Genomic DNA, 18,422 nt, shown 5'->3' with positions numbered 1-18,422 from the left:
GCTGGGTGCGTCTGCGATAGGAAAAAGATGATATTTTTCCAGTTTTCTAATCATCTGATATTGCATTCTGGTATCAAAACTCCCCTGAAGTAATTGTTCATCCTTCTGATCCCTAATTGCATTTATCAACTCAGTATGAAACCTATTGCTACCTGGAGCTTTGTCTTCCTTTATCCAAATATTTCCTCACAACTGTTTTCATAATCTGCAAAAGCACCTACAAAATATATCCTCACAGGAGGGACTGTTAGTATTCTTCTTAACAAATAAAGAGAAAAAAACTCAATGAGTTTTGATGTTACTTTCAAAATTACTGTTAATATGAAGGAATTTTTTTCAGCATACAAATACTGTGCAGCACTATAGGTTCTGAGATAGAAATTGTTTGTATATTATTAGGTTCATGCTGTTTTGAACTACAGAATCACTTCAGTAATACTTTTCTTGGAAAATCAATTATATATGAAATTGTGCAGCAATTTAGTAACATAAACCCAGGTAATAATATAATTAAAAAGAAAATATTTACTTGCTGCATGGGGTATATTTTATGCATCTTAATTATGTACCTTTGCTTGCTGACTTGTGTTATTTATAACCTTTGGGTAGGTTTATCATCAAGTGGATAGGAAAATAATAAAAACTGATACCACAGGTAGACTTTAGGTGTAATTTGAAAAATTGATATCTAGATATTTGCTGCCAGTGGCGCTGTGAATTAGGAAAAGGGATGGAAAAAAATACTCCTCAGGATGTAAATCTTACATGATAATGTGAGGCATCAGACTGTAAGCATCCAACTAACCATGTTTTAAGTATTTTAGGCCAGATTGGTCTGAGTGGTGTAAATAGTTTGACTCTGGCAGAGTCCAGTGCTTGATAATATTTCTCTGCTGTGAGTCAGCTCTGAATTAGATAATTTGTTTTATTGTTCATTTTAATGAAAAGGGTTTTGGGAAATATTCTTCCCGGATATCTTGCAACAGTAGGCATGTACAGTGAGTGATTCCATTTTTCCTTTTTTATAAAAAGTAATTTCTTCAGTTTTTGTATCTGGAAGATCCTCATCATACATCTTGGAGTAGCTGTTTTATTAGGAGTTTCAGATGATGAAATCACCATAGTCATTTGCAGCATCACTGAAGTAAATGAGACAGGACTTAGCCAAGTAGCCAAGTGAGGATCTCAGGCTTATATATCAATATTTGTCAAAGTATTTACAGACTTTTGGAGTCTTTAATTAGCTGTTGTATGTTGAGGATTCAGTTCAGTGAAGACAAACAGACTGTATTCCCTTCAAAAGCTGGATGAGGTTTACTGCAGTTCTAACTTGAGGATTTGTTCTGTGTTGGAAAACAAATCAAGCACACTGTGATTATAGCTACCCATTAATCACCTTCTGCATTGTTTCCTTTCCAGTCCTATCAAGTTTTTTTCTCTAGGACTTTTAAATTAAGTCTAAAATCCCTTAAGAGGACATGTCTCCACTACTCAATGAGCTTGGGCACTTTCTTTCAGATAACTGCTTGGCTAATTTTGTCTGCTTTTAGGTGGGAATGTCCACAGCTGAGTAGGTGTCAAGTTTGCTGCTGTGGTCACTGCTGGTCAACCAAGGTCATCAGTGGAGTTCATTCATTTGACTAAACACAGGCCAAACAAGTTGCTTTCTGAACTCCTCTGATAAACTCAGATGTATGCTATGATGTAAACTCAGACTTATGTCTGCTATGTGGACTTAAGTATGAGATAAATGCCACTTTTGGTGCAGAAAATATAGGTGAAAGTCAGATACACAAGTTAGGTAGATTTGCTCCTTAGACTTCACCATTATAAGAGGAGCCTGTTGTTCAGGCATATATGATGACTGCCTCTTGTGGCAAAGATATCTCAAGTATCGGTAGAGTTTGCTGTTGTTGTCACCTGCCTTTTTATTCATTTTGAACCTGCTGCCTCTTTTAGTTCTGTAAAGTTAATACTTAGCAGTTTCCTTCCACCCCTTGGGCTGACAACTCCTGCTGGTATCTTCACATTTGTGTTTTCTTCACTACATTTCTCCAGTCTAACATCCTTACATACATCTCCAAGACAAGAAAAAACACAGGTTTTCTTTATGGTCTCATCCTTTGGGAAAAGACAAGGAAGGAAGAAGAATTTTTTGTGCAAGACAGTCTCCCTCAGAACCTGTCTTTTCTATAACTAAATTCAATTCAGAGTCTCCTTGCTGTGAGAGGCCAATGTCCTTTATACACTATTCTATATTTATACTCAGCTGAAATCAGTGTCAAATGCCGTATTGGGGAACTGCCAGGGCTGGCAAGTCCTTGTTTTCTGTGGAGACTCCCATGTATGGTTGACATTTATCAGTATTATGAAAGGTTTCTTCAGCAAGTAATATTGGATTCCACAGATTCTCAAAAGGACAGCTTCTCCTGTGATAATGAGTAACCCGATTTACTTTCATCCAGAATGTCCCACTGGCTGTTGTCTGGCAGTCAACATGTTCAGTAACAAAATTACTGTTACATCTGGCAATATAAAATTCAAGGAAGAAGGTCAATGCTTAGTTTTAAAATAAGTATGGGTTTGAAGACTTTTTGAGGACCCTCACCCCAGCCCCAAGTCCTGGTGGGAAATGTCTTCCTGTCTTTTGACAAAATCATAACCTGGGCCACACCCACAGAGAAAAGAGCTATGGTGGGAGTGAATAGACCAGAAAAGTGGGAGGTCATCTGGTCTAGATCCCGTTGTCACCTCTATTTGGGGGATTGCTTTGCCATCCAGTTTGAGGTCTTTGAGGGTGTCTTGCCAGCAGGGGGCTTTGTGTTTGTGGAACGAAGGTTGATGATGTGGTCCTGTCCAAAACCTGCCCTGAATGCACCCCTTTTTTGCTTAGTGCTGGTTTTCAGGCTGTGCTTTTTTCACTAGTAATGTTTCCTTTATCTACAAGTACTGCAGTCACTGAGTTCTGAGACATTTCATTGGAATCTTACCTGAGAAATTTCTGCTAGTTTGTTCAAATCAGTTCCGCCAGTATCTTTCTAAAAGGTGTTGTCTTGAGCAACGGTCTGTGTTTTTCATTAGGCTTTAATATTTGAAAGGACTAAATAAAGCCCAGATGTCCTAGATCCTTTTTCTGATGTAGGTGTTGCAAGACAGCTTCTTCTTTCCCTACTCATCTCAGTCTTTTATTTGGTATATTCTTTCTTTACTAAGCATAGTGTATCAACTTCAATAGCTACTTCCAGCTGTATTATTTTGCTCTGTTTCAAGTGGATATTATTGAATTTTCTTCCTTTATCTTCAGTGCATACATGTGTACTTTCTTCTAGGCATCCTTCTCCTTTCTTAAAGTCACACAACTGCTGGGTTACTTTTTTTTCACCCCTTGGGCCTTTTGAGTCAGCATTAAGGTGCTCTCTTAGATCTGTAATGGATCTTAAATTGAGTCAGAAGGAAAAAAGACTAGGGGAAAAAGAACTCACTACTGCAACATTTTGGGTGGGTCAGCTTTCTTCCTGATGACCACCTACAATCCAGCATCTCTGTACTTTTGTAACCCTTTCTAGTACACGATAAAAATAGTTCAGGATTTGTTAACAAATTGCACATGCTTGATGAAAAAATGAATGACTCTATCATTATATAAAAAGGAGGGGTACTAAATTTGGGAAAAAAGTATTTCTCCTTCTTTAAATCTCTGCTTTGATTACACAGCCTATTAGAAAAAGCAGCTAGAAACTGACTTTGACTTTTGGTTAAGATAACCAAGTACATTAAAGTATTCTTCATCTCTTTGTATCCACAGTCAAAAATTCGTGTTTTCAGATAATGGAAAAGCTCCACACAACAACCTGAAACAACATAAATTTGCTTTTTGGCCAGTAGAAAAGTAATTTATTTTTCTGATCCAGAGGAAAGAACTAGTGCAATCAAGGCAGATATCAGGAGATAATCTAAAGTTCCAGGACATCATTTTAGATCCTGGTAAATTGTAGGTCAGATGCCACTGCATAAGATGAGTATGATGCTAACCTCTTTTTCTGACCTAAACTAGAATGACAACAATGGTAAATGCACCTCTGTGCCCTATTTTCTGTCTGCAGCAGTGAATAGGCATTGAATGGGTTTCAAGTGGTTCTCCAGTGTCAGGGAGTTGGGCAGCCCCGTGAGAAATCAGAAAATTAGGTAAACACGATAGATTGATGCTGAGGACATTTAGGGTGAATGAGATCTAGTTTATACGTGAGGCAGTCAGGTAAATTAATAAGGAAAATTGACAATCATTTATACCTGCCAGCATCAGGAGGCATCTCAGCAAAGCTGCTGGCAAGAGGTCACAGCTTGTCTGCCACTGGGACAGCCAGCAGCCAAACTAAAAATTATTCATTTTCAGACACTGTTTAAGTACTTTGTTCACCATGGAGGCAAAAGACCTTCTTTTTTTTTCTTCTCCTTCTTACTTTTAATTTTTTTTAGCAGGCAGAAGCAATAAATCACCTAGTTTAAGAAGACCCAGCTAGCCCAACACAGATCGATTTCATGGGGCAGTCGATGGGCTGCTAATAGAATTACAACTACCTGTCAAAACAGGGAAAACATATCTGTGACAGTGACAAAGGGCAAATCAATTGAAGAAGTGTTGTGGGCTCTTTTTAGGATTTTGTTTTTTGGGTTTTTTTTTGAGACATAGATGAGAAGTACAAGTGAGTCTTTCAAAGTCCGCAACTGTGACAAACAGCAATGTTTATTACCCTTTTACAGGAGCCACCAGTCCTGCAATACTGAATTCTACAGTCATTTTATTTCTACTGCAATTACTAGGCTACTCCCATAAAAACAAAACTAAAGAGCCACATCCAGAGCTATTTAAGCAGTTTCTCATGTATTAGGAAAGCTATTTAAATAGGTTTTATTAACACCTGTAATAATTTGCTCCAGGTGAAAAACCTTGGCACATTTTGTTTACCAGAAACTTTTTTTTTTTTTTCAATTAAACACATGAGCTTGTCAGTTTCAGGTGTTTTTTAGCGTTTGTACAGCTCAAGCAGAAAATCAGTTACAACAATGTTGTTGGCTCAGAAATTGTGTTATAATTTGCGATAATTAGATAAAAATTGAGTTATTGAACAGTGAAAAGTTTCCCTTGTGCTGCAAAACTACTCTGCTGCTTGTATAGCATATATATAACCTGTTCCCTTCGTACTTTACATGTCTATGTCAGAGATTAAAAAGTTATATGTAATTGAAAATGTAAATGAAAATGTAAATTGAAAATCTTCATACAAATTGATGCAACAGTTTGTGATGGCCCTGCAGATGCCATGGTTGAATACTGAAGTTGAGAGATATTTACCAAGTCACGCCAGCACTGGCTTCTGCTCTGCTGGTGCAGCTTCAAAGCAATGAAGAAATACTACAGGAAAGTAAGTAGGGCAGCAGTCCTTACACTCCTCTCACTGCCACCATTCCTAGATCTAAAGCTACCTCTGACATTTTGTAGAGAAGACCATGAGTTTTTATGAATTTTGTATGCATGTATGAATGACAACTTGGAATAAAACTGTAATCAAAATTAATTATCTGGGAATCTTCCTCCTCTCTTGTTGCTTGGGTACATAAGCTAAAGAAGTATAAGTTGTGTAATTTCTTAGTGCATACCAGTTTGGACAAAGATTGGGTGCAGGAAAACTCTACTGCCAAAATCAAAATGCAAACAGTTCTATTTTCCAAAGTTTAGGTAGTTTGTTTCAAATATGTATATATATATATACATATACACACACACATACAAACTAAGCTGAGGAAACTTCCTTGAAGTCAATTGAATTTGCATTTAAATAGATAATAAAACTTTGATTGACTCCCAATGAGAGCAGGGTTTCATACAGTGCAATTAAACCAGACCATAAGAGGAGTCAGGGTCAAAATTCTCAGATCTGAATATCCTGCTTTTCTTACTTTTTTTTCTTGTTTTGCTTGTATTAAATCAATGCCCAGCCATGCTCTTTATCATAGGCTGCAACTTCTGTCAACTTTGTTGGGTCCTTCAGGCTTCTGTGAGTATGGCAACGATGTCTCCAGAGGCAGAACTGTGTTTTAAATTCTTTGGAGCAAGGAATAAACCATAACATTAATCTTTTTGTAGAGCATTCTATGCATTTTTAACACCGCGATTTTTAATAGATAGTAATAATAGCAATTTTGAAGTACCCTGCCGATTCTAGTAAAGGACTTTTCTTCAGAAACACTATCCCCTGCTGCTAGTTTGCAAATCTTCTAATTCATTACCACATGGAGTGTCCTATGTGTACAACGTTTTTTTGCTTCAAAACAGATAAATCCGTACATTTTACCAACAAAGGTTCCCCGACAGCATGTAACCATTTCTCCCGTATGGGACTACAGCTACTTTAAATCACTTCCAAATAATGGTAGTGGATAATTTAAAGATCATGAATAAGTCATTTATTTAAATTAAGCATTTAGATTAGCCATCTGTATTTCAAAGCTTATGGATCCATACTAAACTAGTATATTTTTCCTGAATAGTGTTTTTAAGATGTGGACTATTCAGAGAGTCACAGTATTCCTCAGCAAGCCGCATCATCCTTAAGTTATATATATCTGTGAGAAGAGTGTTTCCATGCCCAGCACGATGTGACTGTGGATCTTTGTGCTGTACAGAGCTCAGGAGCCCAGCAGAGAGTGGCTGGGCTGGTGGTTCACAGCTCCTACAGCAGGGCAAACAACGGGGAAGCTGTTGCTGGAGCTCTCGGAACAAAAGGTATGAAGTTAGATCCAAGCACCAAGTGATGACAGAGTAAGCGTCTGTCTGCTATCCACCATGGCTCTTTCTGGAGCCTTACTCACTTCAAAAGTAGTGGGAAGAATCTGGGAAAGAGGGCAGATGGTCTGTTAGTTTCAAACAGATACATAAAAAACTAGGTAGCCAAATAGGTTTTAACAACAGCTTTCTATTGAAACTTGGAAAAGAACAAGTGCCTAGGGCTTTGTCATCATGGCTTCAGAGAGCATTTGGTTTATGCAGCCCAATTTACATTGCTCATGTCGCTACACCTTTGATCTATGTTTTATAAAGTAAGGCTTAAAACTTAGCTTTATGTGGGAGAGTTGCCATGAACTTCTAATGTCTCACAAAGAAAGATTGAAGGAGAGTTGGTCTCTCCAGAAGGCTAGAAAACTTAGCTGTATATGTCTGAGAAAAATTCAGGGGGAGGGAAATGGCTTATGAAAACACCGAATCCTAAAATATTAGCACAACAAATATCCTGCCAGCACAGGTTCTGGCCTTAAAAACTTGGCATCTTTGTGCCAAATTGCACTTGGGAGAGAAAGGCACTGGGGACAGAATGTATAAGCAGTGCTTTCTGCTCAGCATTCAATCCCTTTTGCGGTTGCATTTAGCCCACTTTTATAAACTATGTGTTTTAATAGGCATTATGAACACTTGACTAACAAAGGTATTCACTTTTATTAAATAAAATTTCAGTGAAATATGTCTTGGGAGGATATATGACGCTTTTAAGGCAGGAAAAACTATTAGTTACTATAGAAGCCTAGAAAATATTTGTTCAGTGCTCTCTTAAGCACATAGCCTGAATGCCTCACAAGCACAGTGTCACCATTATAAATTAAGCTGAGACAAAGTGACTGACTGTCTTCTATTGTTCTGGTTTGATACACAAAGTCCTGTGCAAATGTCCCAGTGCTTTTCAGTAGCATCAAGTAAGGGCAACACAGTGGAAAATCAGACTGGAGGTGTATTCCTGGTGGGGTTATTAGCACTTTTGAGAAGAGGTCATGCTTCTACCCCTTTTGAGGATTGTGCTTACTAGATAAAGTTTTAAAAGGGCTGATATTTTAATGTTGCGTTTTAGCATGCATAACATACACTGAAAGTGTTCTAAAATGCCAAGGGTAAAAAACCTGGAATCAGCTTTTAAAAGACATCTTTGGAGGCTATTGCACCACTCAAGCTGTGGAAAGATTAAAGGAGTAACTGACTTTCTGAGGTACTCAGCACTTGCAGTGCAGTGCTACCAGAACTGCAGATTTCCATTTCATTTTAAAGTAGCTGAAGAGCTCTGTATCTCCTCTGGGTTGGCATTTCACAGGTGATCTAAAATGACCCTAAGTGTTAAATAATGGTAAGTATATCTGAAGGATTTTAGGCATCTTATCTGCACACTCAGTTATTTTAGTCATTTAATTGCAATTTTCAGATGCAATTTAAATTAAAGAAGATGAAAGAAAATGAGAAAAATGGTAATTTTTTTACTACATGTTTCAGTTTTGGTGCTACTTACTATGAAAGAACCAAGCTTATTCCACTAAAATAAAATTTAAAACAGGCAAAAAAGTATCAAAATTTGAGCAAAAATAAAGTCCCTCCAAAAAAAGCCTAAGTCCAAAACAAGCCAAAGTCATTCCAATTAATATAATTTCAGGTCTACCCACAGTATGGAGAATTTGTCTTCTACCAAACTTTCACTCTAATTAATTAATTTCTTCATAGAGTTATAAACTGCACTAACTCTCTTGTGCAGAAATCAGCACTGTTAAGGAGCTCATGAGCAGATGTGATACAAGAGAGCCTTTTTATTTTTATTTTTTTTAAACTCAAAGAGTAATGACACCACAATATCGTGTGGTGAAGGAGCAATAATTTGATAAACATTGTCTTTTCATTAGATTAGAGCAATTAATCTGATTCTAATTTAGCTGAAACATTACCATACTGGAATCCCTAGAGCCCGATGAATAATCTCTAAACACATTGACACACTCAGCAGACAAACATTATCTCCACTCATACTGTTGTTCCATATGGTCTCCTCCCATTCTGATGGAGGGCACCCTGCTGTTTCAATCAAATAAATGTCAATTATCTGAGATAGATTTTTTAGTTTACAAGCGCAGGCTTACAATTCGACTGTGAAACAATTGTCTGCAGTTCTCCCCTGATTGCCGCTGCCTCCTTTTTCAGCTGCCCACCTTGCCGGATTGCTGTCAAACTTTGCTGCATCATACACAGTTTTCAAGGCTCTCTCTTGAAAATTGTAGGCACAGGAAGTAATTTGTACCTGGGGAGAAAGCAGCAAAACACAGAAGAAATGGCAGAAGTGTTTGCCATGTAGGCTTCTTCACCCTATTAGCTGGGATGGTCTTTATTGCCTTTTCTATTTGTTGATCTAGCAGGGTGCCAAAACTCTATGCAACTACAGGCTGCTTAGACGATTTGATAGAGTCTTACTTCTCCAAGGCAATGCCTCACAAGCCTTTTGCTTCAGTGGGTTATGGGCACGCTTGCCACATCCCACAGACTGCCTGGCACTTTTATTTGAAAACACCATAAAAGACGACAAGCTGAAAACTTTAAGCCCTTTCAAGCCACAGTTTTGACCACTGCTACAAGGTTCAAAGCTCGTCCAAAATATCTCTTTGGAGTGGTAGGGTAAACGTAGATTAGATATGAGGAAGAAATTCGTTATTGTGAGGGTGGTGAGACACTGGAATAAGTTGCTCAGATTTGTGGACGCGCCATCCCTGAAGTGTTCAAGGCCAGGTTGGATGGGGCTTTGAGCAACCTGGTCAAGTGGAAAGTGTCCCTGCTCATGGCAAGGAGATTGGACACAGATGAAGTTTAAGGTCACTTCCAACCCAAGCCATTCTATGATACTATGATTCTATGATTTTGTGGTAATCAGACTGCTTGGTGTATTTACCTAGTATAAGACTTGTGACTACTATGGTGTCTAAAACTGAGGGACTGATGTGCAATTCAGGTTGCTATCAGTAGAGGTAAACTAAGGCCATCAGCAGAGAAAAACAGTCACAGCACCTGAGGTAGAACCCTCTGAGTGGTGGTCTGACACAGCACTTTGTAGGCAGAATTCGTTATTTTATTACATCATACATTACCTCAGTTTTCTTCCCTGGATGTGTCATGTTAGGCAAATGCACCCAATACAAAGGGCAGATGGAGATGAAAGATTTTGTTGAACTGTACTCTCTTCTGCTTTCTGTTGTTTGGATGCTTAAAGTAATGTGGCAGAAGATACTCTCTCTTCATCAATACACCTTAAACTGTGCCAGATAACCCTATTGCACCTGCTTCAAGTTATATGGCATTAGTTTATTAATCACAGCTGTTTATATAGATATGCAGCATCAGAGAGGGTGTCTGTATATATGAGCTGGAAACACAGATTGGATACTTGGCAATCTGACATGAGGAAAATGTTAAAATTGAAAATTCTGCAGTTTTTCAATGATACTTGACATTCCACTTGGTGTAAATGACATGGCTGTGGTGAGAAGAAAAGTTTATTTTGGAATTTGGTCTGTGATCCGTATGAGAAACTGATCCTTTTATCATATGCATGAGGGCCAGTGCAGCATTCTTCTAGCTGAGAAAACCCTTGGCTTGAATAAGTCCTTTTAGGTCCAGTAGACTGAGATAGTAAGTAAGGTTGTGAGGTGCTTCTCAACAGCTTTAAATCATGACTATGAAACTGGCCTATTTTGACTCTCTCAGGTATAGTACATCTGCTCTTCCCAGCTCCCTTCCCTCTTGCCTTCCTCACCAGGTTTTTTTCAACACTCATCACATAGACTTGAAACGCTCTAATATCATTGCTTAGAAAAATCTTATTTTGCAAGATGCTGGCTACCTTCCCCTCTTCCTAACATCAAATGGGCTTCCAGATACTTCAGTACCTCAGAAGCAAATTCATTCATCCCATTTCCAGCAGATAGTCCTCTTCTCTAGCACGGGCAGCTGGAAACACAGAGAATATGTCAATAAAGTGGGGTGATTTGCATACAGCAGTTATCCATACATTCCCACAGAAGACAGGGCTTTCAAGAAGAGTGAAGAAGGTTATCATTTTCTAATGTAGGACTTTAGGCTATCCATAATTGTATTTTACAGAAATAAAAAGTGTCTCTTAGTATGGATTTGGACATTCTGTCACCATTAATGTGCCAATAAAGGCTTTGCTTGAGGACACTGTGGAACAACACACTTCTGTTAATATTGCTCAATAAAACTACTAATACAATCAATTTGATTTGAAACATCTCTTGTCTTGCAAAGTATCAGATCATTAACAATGTCAGAGAGTTGTAATTATCCTATTCAACTAAATTAGTGTCCAAGAATTAGCTAAGACCTCATACTGCACAGTGGAAAGTATTAATGTATTACTGGATGTAAATAAACTGAGCAACCTTCAAATGCTTCAGGAAGGATGTAAGTTTGCACTAATATGTGCTACAAAAAAGGGGCAATGAGAGATGTGAGGCAGAGAAGGAAACAATAGTGGTTCTTGAACTGAAGGCATGAGATAAAGAAAATGGTATTGAACATCTGAAATTTTCTCGTAATCATGGTGATTCTCTGGGCCTCAGAGTAAGGCATTTTATATAATAATATTTAACATTCTTATCTGTTTTGTTTCTGTTAGAATGATGCAAAACGAGTAATAGAGCACAAACCAGTCTCAGGCTGGGGAAATGTCTTGTTTTAAGACAAACTGGGAGGAAATGTCCAAAATGAACAGGTCCTTTAATAGAAGGCAGGTTTTAGCAGCCCCTCCCCCACCAGGTTTGGAAAGAAATTTCTTGGAGGAAAGTGAAAAAAAAGCTGTTTATTTAACAAGCAGGGTGCATGCAGGCATGAGAATGAATAATGTTAAATAATAAAACCTCTCTCTGTGGAGAAGACCTGGAAGATTCAGAGTCCTTCCTGTAGGTGTGGCTCTGCTCTCTCTGGAGCTAGGATGCGGCGTGGGCCCCTCCGGGCCGCGGTGTGGGGCCTCCCGGTGATGTGGGGCCAGTCAAGGTGTTCCAGACAGCAAAGCTGAACAGTTCCAGGAGAAAAAGAAGAAGCCACAGTCCCAGGAAAACTCCTTGCTTCAGCTAGCAAACAAGAAGCTAGCTGAAAAGCAAGAGAATGCAACCATCTTCCCTGCTGCAGAGAGCTAAGAGCTGGGGAGAGAAACCGAGGGAGTTATCTGTGTTTTTGAACACAGGCCGCCAAAAGATTCCACCGCCTTCCCCCCCCTCTCTTGGCTCTGCCTTAAAGTCAAAGAAAGGCACAGGATTAATGTCTAGGCATAGAGCAGGCAAAATGGGATACAGCATTATAAAGTCACCCTGAGACAGGAAAGTAAAATGAAACACACATTGATAGAAATGAGATATTTTTAGTCAGAATGCCCGTGTTTTATGAGAAGTATTTTTCATGCAATACCTGCCTTCTCTCCCTTAACAGGCTGCCCTGTGGTGGAATCACTAGCCATGGAAGTATTTAAAAAATGTGTAAATGTGGCACTTAGGGACATTTTTTAGTGGTGGACTACCACTTTTTAGTGGTAATGATGGGTTAAAGGTTGGACTCAATGATCTTAAGGTATTTTCCAATCTAAATGGTTGTATTGTTCTTGCTATTGAGAGACAAGGATTAGGGTCAGGAAGTGCACAAAGAAGAAACTCGGATATCTCTGCATTAGAATTTTAGGTCAAATCAGGAGAGTACCTCTGGGGCACAAATCATAGTCTTTACAGTTTACAATATTCAGTTCACATTATAGAGACATCTTGGAGTACATGAAAATAAAATGAAAGATATGCTCTCTGTTTGTACCTAATTCACTTCGTTCATGGCTGATCAAATCCATAGGAATAGACTGGAGCTAGTCAGAGATAAAATGCCCTGAAATTCTGATAGAGTGTTAAGTGAGTCTTCAGCACTGTTTCACTCAAAAAAATCCCCCTTTATTGGACTGCACTTCTTGCTTGTGTGGATATAGCAGGGAAATATACTGGGTACTCTTTCTCCTGCCCTGCATATATGTTCTTACCCTAATACACTCTGGCTATATGAACATATATAAATATGATCAAACCAATAGTAGTTGTCCCATTTACATTTGGGAACATCATGATTTTAAGCCTGTTTTTAAAAGCATCTGTGAATGCTTTGGTACTGGCAGTTCCAACAGCTGAATTTAATAATAACGTGGGGCAGAGCCTAGTGTGGGCAGTGTGAGTACAGAAGGGAGAACAAGTGGATAATGGGAACTGAACATGTTATTTTCAAACTCCTATGGATGTGTTTTGCAAATTTCTATTCCTGATCTTCTCCTCTGCTTAAAATAAGCTCACCAATTATACTGAGAGCTGACTGTCCAAGTGGTAACTGCTGAAAAGGACCAGGTGGATACCCAAATGAATAGGAGGAGACAATGCAGCCTCATTGAAAAGGAGGCAGAGTATGTTGGGAGGAGTGTGGTGGGTAGACTAAGGAAAGTAACTCTTCCCCAGTCCATGCTGGTGAGGTTGTACCTAGAGCAAGGTAGATTGGTTGGAGGCCAGTCACAAAGATGATACATCTGCAGTGCTTGACAGTAATGCCAGGTCATACAACCAGGGGCAGCAGCGAGAGACTGCATTCAGGTTTGTCATTAGGAAAAAGCTTTTGCCATACATGCCACACTGGAGCAGGTTGCTTAGAAAGATTGCATGATCTCTACTTTTGCCCTAGATAGGCAAAGCTGATCTAGTGCTTGTGGTGGCCCTGCTTCAAGTGGGATGTTGGACAAGGTGACTTCAAGGAGACCCCTTCCAACCTGCACTGTTCTGACTGCAAAAGGTTGTGAACTACAGTGCATATTAGGGGACTGATACAATGAGCAGATTTGTTAACTAGAACATTTGGCCTGGCCTGGCTTTGAAGAAGGTAACAGTAGCATAAGCTGTATCACTCACTGGGACACCAAAATCTGTAGCAATTACCTGGGGAGAGTCTATCTCTTTGCATCTGAGATTTCTTAGCAAGGAGAGAGGTAAAACTAAGGTGGAGAAAAGAGACGGTGAGCCTTGGGGAGCCTGATTTATCATTGCTGAGAGGAAGAGGGGAATGGTTGTTGTTTCTTGAATAAGGCTCCTCATTCTCCCACCCAGAAGTAGCTGCTGCCCTTCATGTTTCCAGCTGTAGTCACAGCAAAGGCTGATTTCCACCTGGCAGCCTGCTGCCTGAGGCAGCTGCCTACATCACCTCACCTTGATGACTAGCTCCAGCCAGGACTTGCAGTCTTGCTCCAGGGAACAGAGCAGCTGTACTCAAAATACTGAGCAGACATCTTCATCTCCACCTCAGTACTGAAGGTTTTTCTCTTTCTCCCCATGGGGTGACTCAGTGGCACAGGTTAGGAGCAGAGACAGGTGTCAACATGGCCTTAGTAAGACATGTAAATTTTCTCAGCTTTACTGAGGTACTGGGAGATGAAGCTGCAATCTGGCCTCAAAAATGTCACACATATGGAATGGCAACTAGATGTGACCCACAGAGGCATAGCTGAGCAGGTGTCTGCTTAAAAAACAGCTGCATTGGTGATGGCTTTTCTTCACTGCCTATGTCAATTTTCTCATCCAAAGTTAGTGGGATCAGTGGCATTGAAAATACTCAGTACAATGTTTCAGCTCTGATTTTAAAATAAAAAAAAAATATAATTAAAACATTTTTCTTTCAAAATACATTATTTTCCCAAAGTTTGACTTTTACTGAGGATATTTTTTTTTAACATCATAAGTTATATTATTCTCCTTAGAAATCATTGACGTTTTTTGTTATTGAGTTCCTTTCTGAGAGTTATAGTGAGATGAAAGAAACTTTCTGGGGTGGGACTGGAGAAGCAGGCTCCTTTCACAACACAGTAGTCTGTTAGCAAATGGTGAATATGACCTATGGCTGTAAGACTCTAAATGGATTTTTCTCTCTGCTCTATTTTCAAGATGTGACAAAATTACTGGGTAGCCTATGTATCCGAAGTCAGAAATATACTGGGAGCTGAATACTGCCAGCAATAGCAGAGAAGCCTGATTTTAACTCCATTGCAACACAGCAGAGTTCTGCTTTCATGGTGCATTAATTCAACACCTGCAGGCGCTCTCTTCCCTTGCTGAAATTACAGGCTGTCTACTGAGTAGTTAAGGCTTGGAACTGAAGTGTAGAGTAAAGTCGTGAGGTCTTTATTGATCAACAGAGGGCCAGATCCTAATAGCTGGATGTAAGCTACAGATGCTCCCTCATATTGCCTAGAATGGAGACAAAGGATGAAACATAGCTGAGGTGTTTTACTGCCATGTGCAGTTTTTAGAGTTCTTCACCTTTAAAATAGAAGGTTCTTTAAATTCAAAATTACAGTGCTGGAAAAGGATCAGCATTCAAATATGTTGGTTAACATATCTGTTGAAATTATAATTTAAAAGCCACCTCAGCCTTTCAAAAAAGATTTTGAAACACAGGACTACATGGATCAGACACAAGCCAACCCAAAATCTTTGTTTTTGTCATGTGCATTAATACACTAAATTAGAAGCATTAGAGAAGATAATTTAATTTGAAAGTAGGCAGTTGGGGTGTTGAACCACTGGTTCCGGTGCTGGTAGGAAGGGCTGGAAGTAATAGAGAGTCTAGAGAGAAGGCCATAAAGAGATAAGACATTTATTTCAGTATCTTGGGTAAAAGTTTAACAGTCATAATGAGACTGCTGTGGGGCATGTTAATATGGTCCAATAAGCAATATGTTATTGTTGTTTCTTTGGTTTCCCTAACATGGCAGTTGTATTTTAAGATCTCTGTCTGGCAGGAAGGAAAATGGGGATGTTTCTTAACTCAGTGGAGAGCAAGAGCTGCTGCCTTATTCCTGAAAATCCCAGACCTCTCCTGTGTCTGGAGCAGTGATACTGGGGAGTTCCTGAAGTGCCCTGTACTGCACTGACTTATGTCTCTTTGCTGGTTTTCTAGCTCCATGCCTCACCAGAACTCTGCCAAGGAAGATGCTGCATCACTGGCAGCACAAGTTTGGTGGTATCAGGTCTTTGTGGTAGAAGATCATGGTGAATTCTTGCCAGAGTTTGCAGTGGGGCAGTTACCTAAGTCTCAGTGCTGTTCAGTGGATCAACAGAGGTATGCATGCAGCTGCATATACTGCTACACTCTGAATGTTGAGCAAGTTGGATAGACTTAATGGGGACTCGTTGCATGCTGTAAATTTAGGACATAAACCACCAGACTAAAAGGGCACTGAATGGGGTTGTACCACATGGCTCTCTAGCTCTCTGCCCTGTCCCTGATGGCCATCAAAAGGAGGTATCTACGAAAGAGGATAGAAACAGGGTGCACGATACGTGATACTTCCTTAGGCACTCTTCCTGCTTCCAATCATTTGCAGTTCAGAGACTTCGTGACCCAGAGATATTTCTTTGAATTTGCAGCCTGAAAATATTTCTGATCAGTGAATTTTCCCTGCCTCTCCTTGTATCCGTGTAAGCTTTTAGCTTCTGCAACATTCTGTGGTGTGGAGTCCATCAAATGCACGTGCTGTTCTAAGGTCACAGCCTCAGAGGTCAGGCTGAGTCCTCGTGTCAACAAGATTCAATCCCCCATTGCCATCATAGCAGGATTGTGCTCCAAACCCAGCTCTTCTTCAGTACCCTTTCTCTGTACCTGTTAATACACGTTAATATTGATTAATGCACTCACCACATATGGTGTAGGCACTTATCTTACTCCCCATCCACCTGGGATACACATTAATCAACAGTACAGCATGCTATAGTATGTCATGTCTCATTGCTTAAAGATTTTCCTACTCCCTTATGTTGTTTTTAAATTGAAGAAAACTAAGTGCTCAGACAGAAGTAATAGATCAGTATAACTAGATTTGTCTTAATACACCCCAGATGGATTTGCCCAGAAAAGTTTAACAGAAAATCTTTTTCAGCATACAAAAAATTTCTGAGGAGTTATATCACTGAGGATTGCTTTCTGCAGGAAAAGCCAAAAAGGCTCTTTGTTCTGTTCCCATGATTCCCAAAGATAAAGACATTTTTTCTCCCAATCCTCCATTAAAAATATATATAAATTTTTCACTGTGAGGTGTGGTTAGACACTGGAACAAGTCTAAACCTCCTTGCACCTGGGGAGGTTGTAGATGCCCAAACCCTGGTGGTGTTCAAAGCTAGGTTGGATAAAGCCTTGAGCAACCCGGTTGAGTGGGAGATGTCCCTGCACATGGCAGTGGGGTTGGGACTAGATGACCTTTAAGGTCCATTGCAACCCCTAAACATTCTGTGATTCTATGATTAATTTACTGGCTTCAGAAAGACAGCATTTCAGCTTCCCAAACTTCTAGTTTCTGAAACAGTAATAGGTTATGGGCTAAGCGCTGCTGTAGCTTAGTTCAGTTGACCTCAGAGATGGTGACACTCAGTTTCTCTGATTCTGGACACCAGAAGTCAGGGTGCCTGGTGCGAGCAGCCAACTCTGAAGTGGATGCTGAGGAGGAACTCTGAAGAGGAATGGGTGCCTCCTGAGACAGATTTATTTTACCCAGTGACAGGTGTTTAAAATCAACCCCCAGAGATGCTCTATTGATTAGAGGTTATTGATTCATTGAAAACTAGCTTAGACTGCTCTGGGAGAATTTGTACCCTGGAACCTGGAGCTTAGAGAAAAAAGAAGCAAGATGGAGAATTGTGTTTGGTATAACAGGCTTCAAATATATAAATATTCATATTCAGTAGATGTAAAAGAATTGACTAAGCCAAATTTTCATAGAAGCCTAATTCACAGAACACAAGACAAAAGGGCTCATGGGGCAAACAGCAGGTCCTTCCAGTGTGAGTGGTTTCTGGCGTGAATTGCTGTGTTTTAGGTCATATGCAGAGTTCACATGTCTAACTGATCACTAAATCACTGTTGATGGTGGTTTTGGTGTAAAGTGAGAACAGAAGTGGTGGAAACTATCCTGTGATCAACGTATTTGTTTAGGGTACTAGTGGCAATACTGAAAGAGTGAGAGTTGAAGGTGATAACCAGAGGTTTTGCACTGTGTTCTCTGTTGTCTGACCTGCCTTTTGGGTGCATAAAGTTTCTTTTTACATTTGTTTTGGAAATTATAGACACAAGTGTGTCTTTCATTACTAAAGGTATTTCTGAGCTTATGCACAGCCTAGTAATAACATGGTGTATTTTAATGTGCTTACACAAAATGGGGACATGTTGCTCATGTTGTCCTTATTATACCATTTTATCACTTCCAAATGCAACTTCTGTGGTCCATTAATGTACTTTTTGAAACTTTCTTTTCTAACTGTCAAACAAGCCCACTGCTTCCTTGGTTTTTCAAAAGATGTCAATATGCCTTGCAGATTATTGGTACTACATGAATACGAGATAGAAACTATGATTTTCTTACATTGACTGCATATCAGATACTGTGAGATAACGGAGACAGTCAGGCCTTCTGAGCATTGCAAATGTAGCTTGTGATGCAAAGAGTGAGTCGAGAATAACTTTGATGCAGGAAGTATTTTGATGCATAATGAAG

General features: G+C 39.5%; 1 long non-coding RNA gene across 5 annotated transcripts in view; it reads left to right on the top strand.

Annotated features, from left to right (window-relative positions):
* LOC104692195 overlaps positions 1 to 18,422 on the top strand; it is a 76,990-nt gene that overhangs the window by 35,369 nt on the left and 23,199 nt on the right. Inside the window, exon 1 of one of the 5 annotated variants that reach the window (XR_005604035.1) lies at positions 15,840 to 15,997. The exons of the other annotated variants lie outside the window; for them this stretch is intronic. This is a non-coding gene — a long non-coding RNA (uncharacterized LOC104692195). Of the gene's footprint in view, positions 1 to 15,839; positions 15,998 to 18,422 lie in introns of those variants that run through there. 5 annotated transcript variants of the gene reach the window in all.

This window comes from Corvus cornix, chromosome 3 (genome assembly GCF_000738735.6).
Source record: "Corvus cornix cornix isolate S_Up_H32 chromosome 3, ASM73873v5, whole genome shotgun sequence".
Classification (NCBI taxonomy): Eukaryota; Metazoa; Chordata; class Aves; order Passeriformes; family Corvidae; genus Corvus; species Corvus cornix.
This window is presented reverse-complemented; position numbering and strand designations above follow the sequence as displayed.